This window comes from Myotis davidii, unplaced genomic scaffold, assembly GCF_000327345.1.
Source record: "Myotis davidii unplaced genomic scaffold, ASM32734v1 scaffold44, whole genome shotgun sequence".
In the NCBI taxonomy this organism is placed as follows: domain Eukaryota; kingdom Metazoa; phylum Chordata; class Mammalia; order Chiroptera; family Vespertilionidae; genus Myotis; species Myotis davidii.
Window position 1 is genome coordinate 9,398,860 of NW_006299705.1, and position 11,391 is coordinate 9,410,250.

An 11,391-nucleotide genomic window follows, 5' to 3' on the forward strand; every position below is an offset into this window, starting at 1 on the left:
GGGGCGGGGAGTGGAGCAAGCGATCAGAGGGAGATGGGGGTCCCCTGCCCAGGCATGATTCCGGGGCCAGAGGCCTCAGGCCTGGGCGGGGGTCAGAGCCAGTGGTCGGAGGGAGATGGGGGTCCCCTGTCCAAGCCTGACACCTCTGGTGGAGGCGTCAGGCCTGGGCAAGGGGCCGATCCTGCGATTGGAGGGTGATGGGGGTCAACGCCTGAGGGCTCCCAGTATGTGAGAGGGGGCAGGCTGGGCTGAGGGACACCCCCCCACCACCCAGTGCACGAATTTCGTGCACTGGGCCCCTAGTGTTATATATCTTGTAATCAGACTAAGAAATTCTCTACAAAGAATTAATCTGCATTGCTAATTAAAAACTCACAGTTTGAGTGACTATTTTGTGGTAGGTCCACAAAGATTAAACAAACAAATAATAAATAAAATAAAAATAAATAAGCTCATGTACCCCTACCAGGATATTTAAATGTGAAGAAATTGCAATGAGGCACAGTTCATTAGCACTGTTAAGCAAACTGAGTGACAGTCTAAACAGAATAAAGAAATGGAAGCATAAAATGCAAAACAAATAAGCAAACAAAATAACCATGAGCTTTTGTTGCAATTAGAAAATACTGCAACTGAAGTCTGGAAGGCCTGCTTGCTGCCAGATAATGAAATACTGAGTGCAATGTAAAGGAGTTTGGATTACAAAAGGTCTAAAGTTTTGGTAAGGGAGTGATATGACCAAATATTGTTTTTTGGAAGGCAAGCTGGCTGGCTTGTGGAAGTGAGTAGAAACTGAAATAATACAGATATTCAAGATCAGGTGAGAGCCAATTAAAATTGATATAGTGCAGTAGCAATATTTTACAATAAAATAGTAAAATGCAGCACTGGGTAAAATGACAGGAGAGGAAAAGGGAGAGTTTATGAAGAATAATATAGGTGGGGGATAAATGGGTTTATTTATACAAGCTGGAGAATCTAAGGAAATTCAGAGGTCAGCATGACTACCAGTATAGAAGAGAAATATAAAGAGAATAAAAAATTACAATTCATAACTCCCAGTCATCAATAAATTATTTGGGGCCATAAATGTTTTTTAGAAAACAAATACTCTCAATTGTTTGCCATATGGGATAATTCTAGCCTGAAAACTCAATTAAAATGTGATGTTTTAAGGACCATAGTATGCAACACTGTTTCCAGAACCTTAAAATCTAACAACTAAATTGCTTTCCTGAATTTGGGCCTTCTTTCTGACCTTAACCATCAAGCACTACTGTAAAACTGGTTTTATTAGCCCAAGGCTTTTAGTAAGCACTTTTACTTTTTAAAGGGTGACTGTCATAGATCCTTACTCCCTAAGTAATTGGGATATCACTATAGCCTTGATTTTATTCATGGAGATTTACATTCAATTTCTATTAACCTTAATAGGAAGCTATTACTTAACTGACAGTAATGATTGGTAATTCAGAATAAATCAAGATAGAGTCACTTAATTTGATACTTTCTGTTACAAATGTCAATAATTTCCACTTAAAACTAAGTATGCATTATGTTATCGACTCAGGTAATTCTCTATATAGGCATCTGTATTCACTTTATAGGATATTTTAATATTAAAAAACATTGAATTCTTTAAGGATATCTTTAAAAAATAAACTTATTTTAATACTCAGTTCTTATAATTATTTTAATAAGTGTTTATTTAATAACCTGAGAAATTATCTAAGGAAATTTTCTTCTTGATATCTGAATATGGATTCAAACATCAAAAATAAACATTATCAGCATGTGTCAAGTGTAAAATTAAATACAAAGCCTTGCTGTTAATATTAAACATTTTAAATGTACTTATAAATTTGTATAATTTGGGCAACTGAATAATGTGAATTTAAATCTGTAAGATTGGGAAGCAGTAATAAATTAATTTGCACTCAATTTATAGGAGAAATATTAAATTATGTGAATTCACAAGAGTGTAAGTCCATATTCATCTATAATTAAGATAGCTATAGAAAATTAAACAAACACAAGAATCACTAAGATAATATCACCATTAAATTTCACCTTTATGTTTAAATTTGTACTATTTAGCCAACATTTATAATTATGTGTTTTTCATGTTTTGGGGCAGAATGAATTATTATAGATTAATTATGAGGAGTATATACCACCTTCCACTTGCCACAAATTTCATACAGCAAAATTAGGATAAGCAAAAAACCTTTTTCCTAGAAAGTTATCAGATCTTTATATAATAAATACCAAAATATAACTATTTTACTGTAAGTACTGGTCAAATTTCCAAAATTTAAAGCTGTTTTAATGTTATAATAGACATACATTAAATTGCTCAGGCTCTTGTTTCATTTACTAAGGTCAACTTTATGAAAAGTCAATGAATGAACCTAATATTTAGTAGTGTTTACAGTAGAAGTAATCCTGACTCTGATAATCTTTTCACTGTACATATCAGAATCCACGACTCAGGCAAGAGGTAGAAAAAAAAGATATAAAAATGATTGAAATAGAAGGGATTAAAATCTTCTGGGTAAATATTTTTCAGAGTATTCAGAGAATTGGAGATTTTGTGTAAGTGCGTATCTAATTCAGTAGGTCTGGGGAGGAGGATCTAAGACTATCTTTCTATAAACCTGCTAGGTAATGTCAGTATTACTTCGAGTAGAAAATCCATTTCTCCTAATTTTCCAAATAAGTAAGTAAGTTCAGGGAACCTTTGGGTTCCCAAAGTCATAAAACTAATCACAGGGAGAACCTGAACTATATTGTTATTGTTATTCTTTAATGACTTGTAAGATATATATATTTTTTATTTTTCTAAATATTAGTTATAGTATTCGCCTTGTAACAGAAATTTATATTTTAGTTTAATTGATTTAATTCAGAACAAACTAAATCACTATTAATGATTTTTCTCCAACTTATAGAAAGAATATAGTTTTCTAAATCATTACAAAAGAGTCCCCTACTGGTATACAGATTTTCTTTAGCATGTATAATGAAGTTCATTGTGAATTGGAGTAAGTTACTGCTAGGTCTAACAGGATGCTTTAAGCTAGAATAAGAAGGCATAGTTGATTTGTATTGATGCAATCTCTGATTTGATTATGCTCCAATCTTGCCAATAGCTTTTCAAATGTGCTGTAAAATGAAGTTGGGTGTGTAACAATTGTCTTCCACTAATAACAGGTATAAATCCAGCCCATTTTAAAAGCCTGCATGCAAGTGTCAGTTTACGGAGTGATAGTGGTATTATCCCTAGTAGTGCACTGCAAGGAGAAAACAAATAGTAAGATAAACGGAAATACAACTACCTTTTGAACAGACTCGTTCTTGGGGAAAATTTCCACTCATGTTTCATGGTTCCGAAAGAAAGAAAAGTAACATACCATGCAACAATAATTGATTGTCTGTAGTAGTTGAAACTGTTTGTCAAGTAGGTTCACCCAGACACTGACAAGTCTCTAAGTGATGGTAATTACCCTGCGGGGGAGGACCTGGGTCATGGCATCTCCTAAATCATCCATTTTCTCATTGGGCATGAGAGACAGAGACACCAGCTGACAATAAGTAAGAATGAAAAAAAAGTATTTTAAAGGCCACTTTTATTTCCCATTTTTGACTACTTTGGGTCCTGTAATTGGTTCAGTTCTCCCAGTAATACCAAAGCTCTGGGCTTTTCTAAATCTTTTTCCTCATCCAAAATAAGAACGATCATTTGTCTCCCATCTATTCAAATTGATCTGTTAGAGTAACTGGTATCAGTGCATTGGCGAATCACAATTGAACTTCTTTTTATCAATGACTCAGATAAAATTATGGAATACATAGTTTTGATAATGACACAAAGTACTGGATTTAGAGACTATGATTCATTACTATTATATATTCACTAGAGTCCCGATGCATGAAATTCGTGCAAGAGTAGCCCTTCCTTTCCCCGGCTGCCGGCACTAGCTTCCCTCCAGCAGCCAGGACCCGGGCTTCCCTTGAAGCCCAGGCTTTGTCCGGAAGGTCGTCCAGAAGGATGTCTGGTCTAATTAGCATATTATGCTTTTATTATTATATTTTCATTCAACATATTTATATTGTGTACTTAATATACTTAACACACTGTGCTTTGTAGGACACACATAGAGCCACACACACACAGAGTCACACAAAACTATGCACACATATGCTGATAGTTGTTTTTCCCCCACACACATCACAATGGGAAAAACTGTAAAAACATGTTGGAGCTAGAGTAAAAAAACCATATGGAAACTTAGTGGTAGATAAGAAACTATCTAAAAGCACAATTTGGCTCCTAAAGCCAGTGGCCACATTTCTAAGCATCTAATAATTACATACTTGAACCTCTCTCTAGGGTTCAACATGAAGTTAAAGCTCCCCTCAGGGGTTACTGAAACTTAAGCATAGTCAAATCTTAACATTTCCTGCATGGCTCAAAGGAATACTAATTTACTGAACTCTATAATCTGACATCTCAGCTACAACTTTCTTTACATTAGTTTGTGTCACTTAGAGCAAAGTTTATTTGTGCCTATTACTGCTCCACTTATACACATATAAAGAACTATAAAATCATATTATTACATTTGTATTTGTTTACTTTGAAGTTATATCACAAGCTATTCTCAAAAAGAATATATATACCTATATATCATATAATTGTATTTTCCAAACCCTTTCGATCCAGTAGTTAACTGAAAAAGTCTCTCTGAAGATAGATTATCACTATTTTGATTAATATTTCTTGGCATAACAGCTTTTCATTTAGCTGCAAAATTGTATTCTAATTAAATTCTTTCCAAGAAGCTATGCAAATTATTAGCAGACTTAATGCTCCCAGCATGTGTTTTTTCTCACATTGCAAGATTTTAGGAGTTCAATGCACAATTAATTTACAGCTACAATATCTTTGTGTGTGATTCATAATACTATATTGTTTGGAGATATTTTCTTCCTTTAAAAGAAAATCTAAGGGATAAAGACATTTTGTGGTTTTCAGTTTTTCCATGACTATGAGTAACTTCATTTGGGAGGCTAAATTGAACTTTTGGGAAACCTTACTTCTGCAGAATGTTTTCCGTGATGACTTTGTATCAAAGCCCATATTTCAATTAGGCACAGACATTCCTTTCATTCTTTTCTTTGTCTCATGGTTGTGTGTATCAGCAACCAGCAAAAATTCCTATTTGCCTTATTCTACTTTATACCACATATTGTTTATTTATTTATTTATTTTTTTGAATCCAGTTATGCTGTTCTTCTTTTTTGGTTTCCTCCAATTGCCCATTATTCAATTTTATTTTATTTCTCGCTAGCCAGAAGTGAACTAGAATACAATTTAATTAATTTTTATGAACTCTTAAAAACTAAAAGTAATTGGGACAAATGCTCTTAATAAGCACTTGTTGAATGAACTCGTTTTGACATGAGACAGCATCTCCACATCAATTTTTCTAACAGATGGACCCACTGAAACGTATTGCCAATATGACAATAAAGTTAAAATGCCCTGGTCAAATTTTTTAAATATTTTTTTATTGATTTCAGAGAGGAAGGGAGAGGGAGAGAGAGATAGAAACATCAGTGATGAGAGGGAATCATTGATTGGCTGCCTCCTGCACGCCCCCTACTGGGGATTGAACCCACAACCCAGGCATGTACCCTTGACCAGAATCAAATCATGACCTCCTGGTTCATAGGTCAATGCTCAACCACTGAGCCACGCTGGCTGGGCATGGTCAAAATTTTTAATGTCTCTGTGGCTCAACCTCTTTGCTGTAATATTAGGATAAAAGTAAAACTTGTTTTATATAACAAGCTCGATTATTACATAATATATATATACTATAGTATATGCGTGTGTGTGTGTGTGTATGGTTGGATCAGTATCTGGCAGATACCATCCTATATAATAAAAGGCTAATATGCAAATTTTCCCCTTGACTGGGAGTTCGACCGGGAGTTCAACCGGGAGGTTGACCATGGGGTGGGACTGGACGGCCAACTGCCAGTGGGCCCTCCCCCTGGAAGGTCCCACTCCCTATCAGCCCCCTAACCCCGATCAGGGATGGGGCTGGCTGACCAACTCCCTGTGGCCATTCCACCTGGCTGGCCCAGACCCCAGTCAGCCCCGATCAGGGCAGAACAGTCAGTCCCCACCCATGCAAGTATTCATGCACCGGGCCTCTAGTTCATAATATTCACCATAATAAACTAATAGAATTTTTTGTACATATGTCACCCTCAGTTTTTTGACAGATAGTTCAAAGATAGATGGGAGCAAGCATGTGGCACTGATTAAGTCAAGTTCAGGAACTGAGAGTAGAAAATGCAAAGATCAGAAATATTATTAACACTCTGACAAGTTGAATAGAAACATGGGGTTATAGGCAGGATCTCAATTTCAGTGATGCAGAGTTGATAATAAAATGAAAAAGGAGAGTGGAAATCATAAGGCTGATGGGAATTGCTTTTTGACCAGCGACATAGAACGCAGTAGGGTGAGAATGAAAGAACCATTTTAAACAGCCCCCCAAACAAATATGCATTAACTTAAGGACTACCCAAAATATCTTTCACCAAAAGATACCAGTTTCTTTTTTACAGACTGATCAAATTTTTAGTATGATTCAGATGAAGGGAAGCAATATAGCACATTATAATTTCCCTATTGTAATAACAGTTTGCTCTGTTTCTCACATTTTTCTATCTCATTTAAATATTTATATATATTATTTACATTTTTATGAATTTGTATTTCTTATATTTGGAGTGAAGTTTTCATATGATATTTACCAAATTAATAATTTCCCATTTCAGAATTTTTCAACTTATCCCATTATATTAAAGGAGAATAATAACAACTATGCATGTTAAATACTTACTATGTACCAGTAGATATTTTAAACTCATACTCATCTCTTTAATTATCACTACACTCCAATCAAATACTAATGGTAGTGAGCACAAAGCTAACTTGGCTCTGGAGCTCATACTCTGCACAAATCTGCCACTCTACAGAAATGAAATGGGAGCACTTGAACTGACAACTAATGAACAGAAAGCTGCTTTTATTCTTTGTTACTTCTCTTTTATTGTTTGTTACTTCACTCTATTAATGACATTTTATACAATCAGGGAAATGAACCAAAAGAGGCAAATATGTCTGGGTATTTTACAGTGTGAATTGCCCCCTGAGTCTCCATTCTCCCACTTCTAGTTCAAGGTAGCACACTTGCCCACACAAACACACTTCCTCTTGGAAAGGACATGGTTGAAAATGGACTTAAAGTCAATCTGTCCAGATAGACCACAGCTTAGGTGGATGACATAAGCTTATTTTTATTCTAGGGAGAGCAAGAAGAGCTTGCTGCATTTCAGTGTATTCTTCTAAGAGAATAAAATGTAACACACCTTGTATGGGAAGGAATACAGTCTGTAATCAGGCCACACAGTTGTGACCATGTTCCCTTTCTTCCAATTCTTCAGTTACTTTACTCTTCAATGCGAATATATCAGAAGGGAGAATTATTTCCCAATGGTCACTTTCCTCCTGAGATTAAGTGAGAGAAATAATGAAATAATAAATATTAAATCAATTATGTTATCTTAAGAAGGAAAGCTCAATAAATCAAAATAATCCTTTGTCTTTCTGAGATATGTTAGTCAATTGACTAAAGTTTAAGCATAAACATATGCCAGGGCTGACCAGCAGACCCTGAGTGACAGATGAATTACTCTGACACGTTTTTGTGAAAAAGAGGGCTAAGGGACTGCTTGGCTTGAGAAACCAACAGCCCCATTTGCCAGCCTCCTTAGGCGTTTACTGTAACAAGAGCTTGAACTAAATTTAACTTCTATATACTATCAGCAGGGTAAGTATCCTTGAGATTTAAGCAAGAGCGTCTAAAGACTAAACACAGAAATTCCAGTAAAGCACCTGGGCGCTCAGACTTGTTTGGAAAAGTCAAGGCAGGGGCAGTCGCCTTTGGCTAGCTCTCTCTGGAGCCCTCAACCTTTCGGAGATTCAAACCAAGTCCTGTACTTCCACACAAACATAGAATGTGCCTTTTGTGACCAAAGAGGAGATAATAATTATATTTTATAATAAAATGCCCACATTAAACCTGACATTCACTTAACCCTTTGCATCTGAATATCAAGATAAAATAATGGCAAACACAATTTTAAGATATTTTCTGTTGAAATGTGATACATTCAGACAATGGAATACTACTTGACTGTAAAAAAAGAAGAGAATTATGCTAAGTTAAATTAGCCAGCCAGAGAAAGACAAGTACCATATAATTTCACTTATGTTTGGAATCTAATGAAAAAGTAAACTAACAAACAAAATAGAAACAGACTTATAGCTATAGAAAACTGACTGACAGCTGTCAGAAGGGAGGAGTTATTGGGGGGCTGGGTTAAAAAGGTGAAGGGATTAAGCAAAACACCCCCCACAAAACTCATAGACACAGATGACAGTATGGTGATTACCAGAGGGAAAAGGGGTTGGAGGGAGGTAGAAGAGAGTAAAGAGAGGATAAATGGTGATAGAAGGAGACTTGACTTTGAATAGTGAGCCCACAATATAATATACAGATGATGTATTATAGAATTGTACACTTGAAACCTATATAATTTTATTTACCAATGTCACCCCAATAAATTCAATAACAATTTAACAAATAAATAAGAATTAGATTATATTAAAATATTTAAATTCTAAAGTATATTATTTAAGGTATTGTCTTTATATTTGTAGTGGTGTCCATTTAATATTTTGATAGTTTAAGATTATTTGCTCTTGCCCACCCTGGTCAGTGAGCTCAGTGGTAAGAGCATCAGCCCACATACTCAAGGGTCACAGGTTTGATTCCTGATCAAGGCCACACACCTGATTTACAAGTTCAATCCCTGGCCCCCTCAGGGTACCTGTGGGAGGCAATTAATTGATGTGTCTCTCTCACATTGATATCTCTCTCTTTCTCACTCTCTCCTTCCCTCCTTTCTACTCTCTCTAAAAATTAATGGAAAAATATCCTTGGGTGAGGATTAAAAAAAAGATTGTTTCCCACTTAAGTCTCTTGTTCACCTTTATTTTCTAAAATAAATTGAAACCAAAGGAGTATTGTTTCATAGAGACATGTGCAAGCAGATTAACACTATGTAGGAGGAAAAACAGTTTCACAATAAATTAGTCCCTTAATGTTTAATATTTATATTAAACAAATATATTTTCCTGGACCAATGCCAGTAACATCAAAAACAGAAAACCATGATAAAATCACAAAAAATATGAATATTATATAAATAACAAAAGGAGATTGTGAATGAGAAATTGATTTCTACATCCTCAAATGCTGAAAAAGGCCAATTCTGTCTGAGTGTTTAGAAAAATATATTTTTACTTATTTGTGATATTTTTAGTTTATAAAGCTGCCAAACTCTTCTATCAATAATGACAAAGGAATTTCCACAACTTATGGAGAACGATTTAGAGCTAAATGACATAATTATAGGCATCCAATAAGTATACCTCTATTGAACTTCAGGAAGTAGTATACATAGTAAAATTAATCTTTGGTGAACTGGCAGCCAGAATGGAAATACTAAAGTGAGTTATTTTGTTGGTTTGTTTTGTTTTTGTCAATTGCTGAGCAGCTGTGTTCCTATGTAAATGAAACTAGTATAGAAGGATTTCAGAAAGCTGGGCAAATAAAAGTGTTCAGGGAATGAAATGATGAATCAAATATTTTCACATTTAAAACAAAAAACTTGCTCTTACGTTCTACTATTAAAGTCTACTCACAGAGTAAAAATTTTCACATTTTAAATATTGCTTTCTCATTAGGAAGCCATTGATATTTCCTATGACAACATTAGTTGACTAATTGAAGAAAATACAACAGTTACCATTAAGAAAACAAATGACATCTGTTATAAATTTTTATAGTAGCTTTAACTAAAGTCAATGTAGATGCATTCATATATTTTTATATGTCAGCAAAACACAATGCATCAATGTTACCCTCAAACAACAGAGAAAACTGAGCATCCTAAGTATAACAAAAGAGTAGGTAAAATGCAAAGAGCACACACCAACAAGCGTTTACTAATCATATAAGAGCTGACATAAAAAAAAATCAGTGAGAAAAAACAACAACAAACACAATCAGTGAGGACAATAGCCACCGAAATTTTCACTGCAATCAGAAAGATGCAATTATCAACAGTCATTTAGAGCTGCACTTAATTCAGGGAAGTATAAATTGAATGATTATTTTACATTGATGGCACCAATATATTACATTATAATTCCCATTACAAATAATCACGCAAGGTGTTTTCTAAAAATGTATCCATTAGTCCAATTTAATATAAACATTTATATTTTAGTGTATTCCATTATGATTGTCAAAATTTTGGATTATCCAGGTTGTGCTTTCTGGCTAAATATTTTTATACATTTTTACTGGACTACCACCAAAATGCAAGACGAGTAACATTTATGTTCATAATGCGTAGAAAGTACCCTCAAAATATAATAATTTTCTTTCCTATTTGTTTAATCCTTACTCAAATATATATATTTTAATTGATTTTGAGAGAGAGAGAGAGAGAGAGAGAAACATCAATGATGAGAGAGAATCATTGATTGGCTGCATCCTGCACACCCCCTATTGGGGATCGAGCCTGCAACTTGGGCATGTACTCTGACCGGGAATCAAACCGTGATATCCTGGTCAATGGAATGCTGTTTTGTAGAGACAAACATTAATCATTATTTTCATATGTTAGACATATGCATTTTCTGGAAAAGGAATAATGAAAAAATAACCTTGGACAGAATATAAACAATCCTTTAAAACATGCATCAAAGACTTTAACCGATACCTCATCAAAGAAGATATAGAGATGGCAAATAAGCATAAGCATATGAAAAGATATTCCACTTTATGTCATCAGGAAAATGCAACTTAACAATGAGATACCACTACATATCTAATACAATGGCCAACATCCAGAACATTGACAACACAAAATCTTCAAAAGATAGAGCAACAAGAATTCTCCTTCTGCCCAGCCAGTGTGGCTCAGTGGTTGAGAGTCAACTTATGAACCAGGTGGTCACTGATTTCAGGTCAGGGCACATGCCAGGCTGCAGTCTCAGTTCCCAACAAGGGTGGGGGGGGGCACGTGCAGGAGGCAGCTGATCAATGATTCTCATCATTTATATTTCTTTCCCTCTCCCTTCTCTGAAATTAATAAAAACATATTTAAAAAGGAATTCTCCTTTGATTGCTGTTACAAAATGGTACAGCCATTTTGGAAGACAATTTGGTGTTT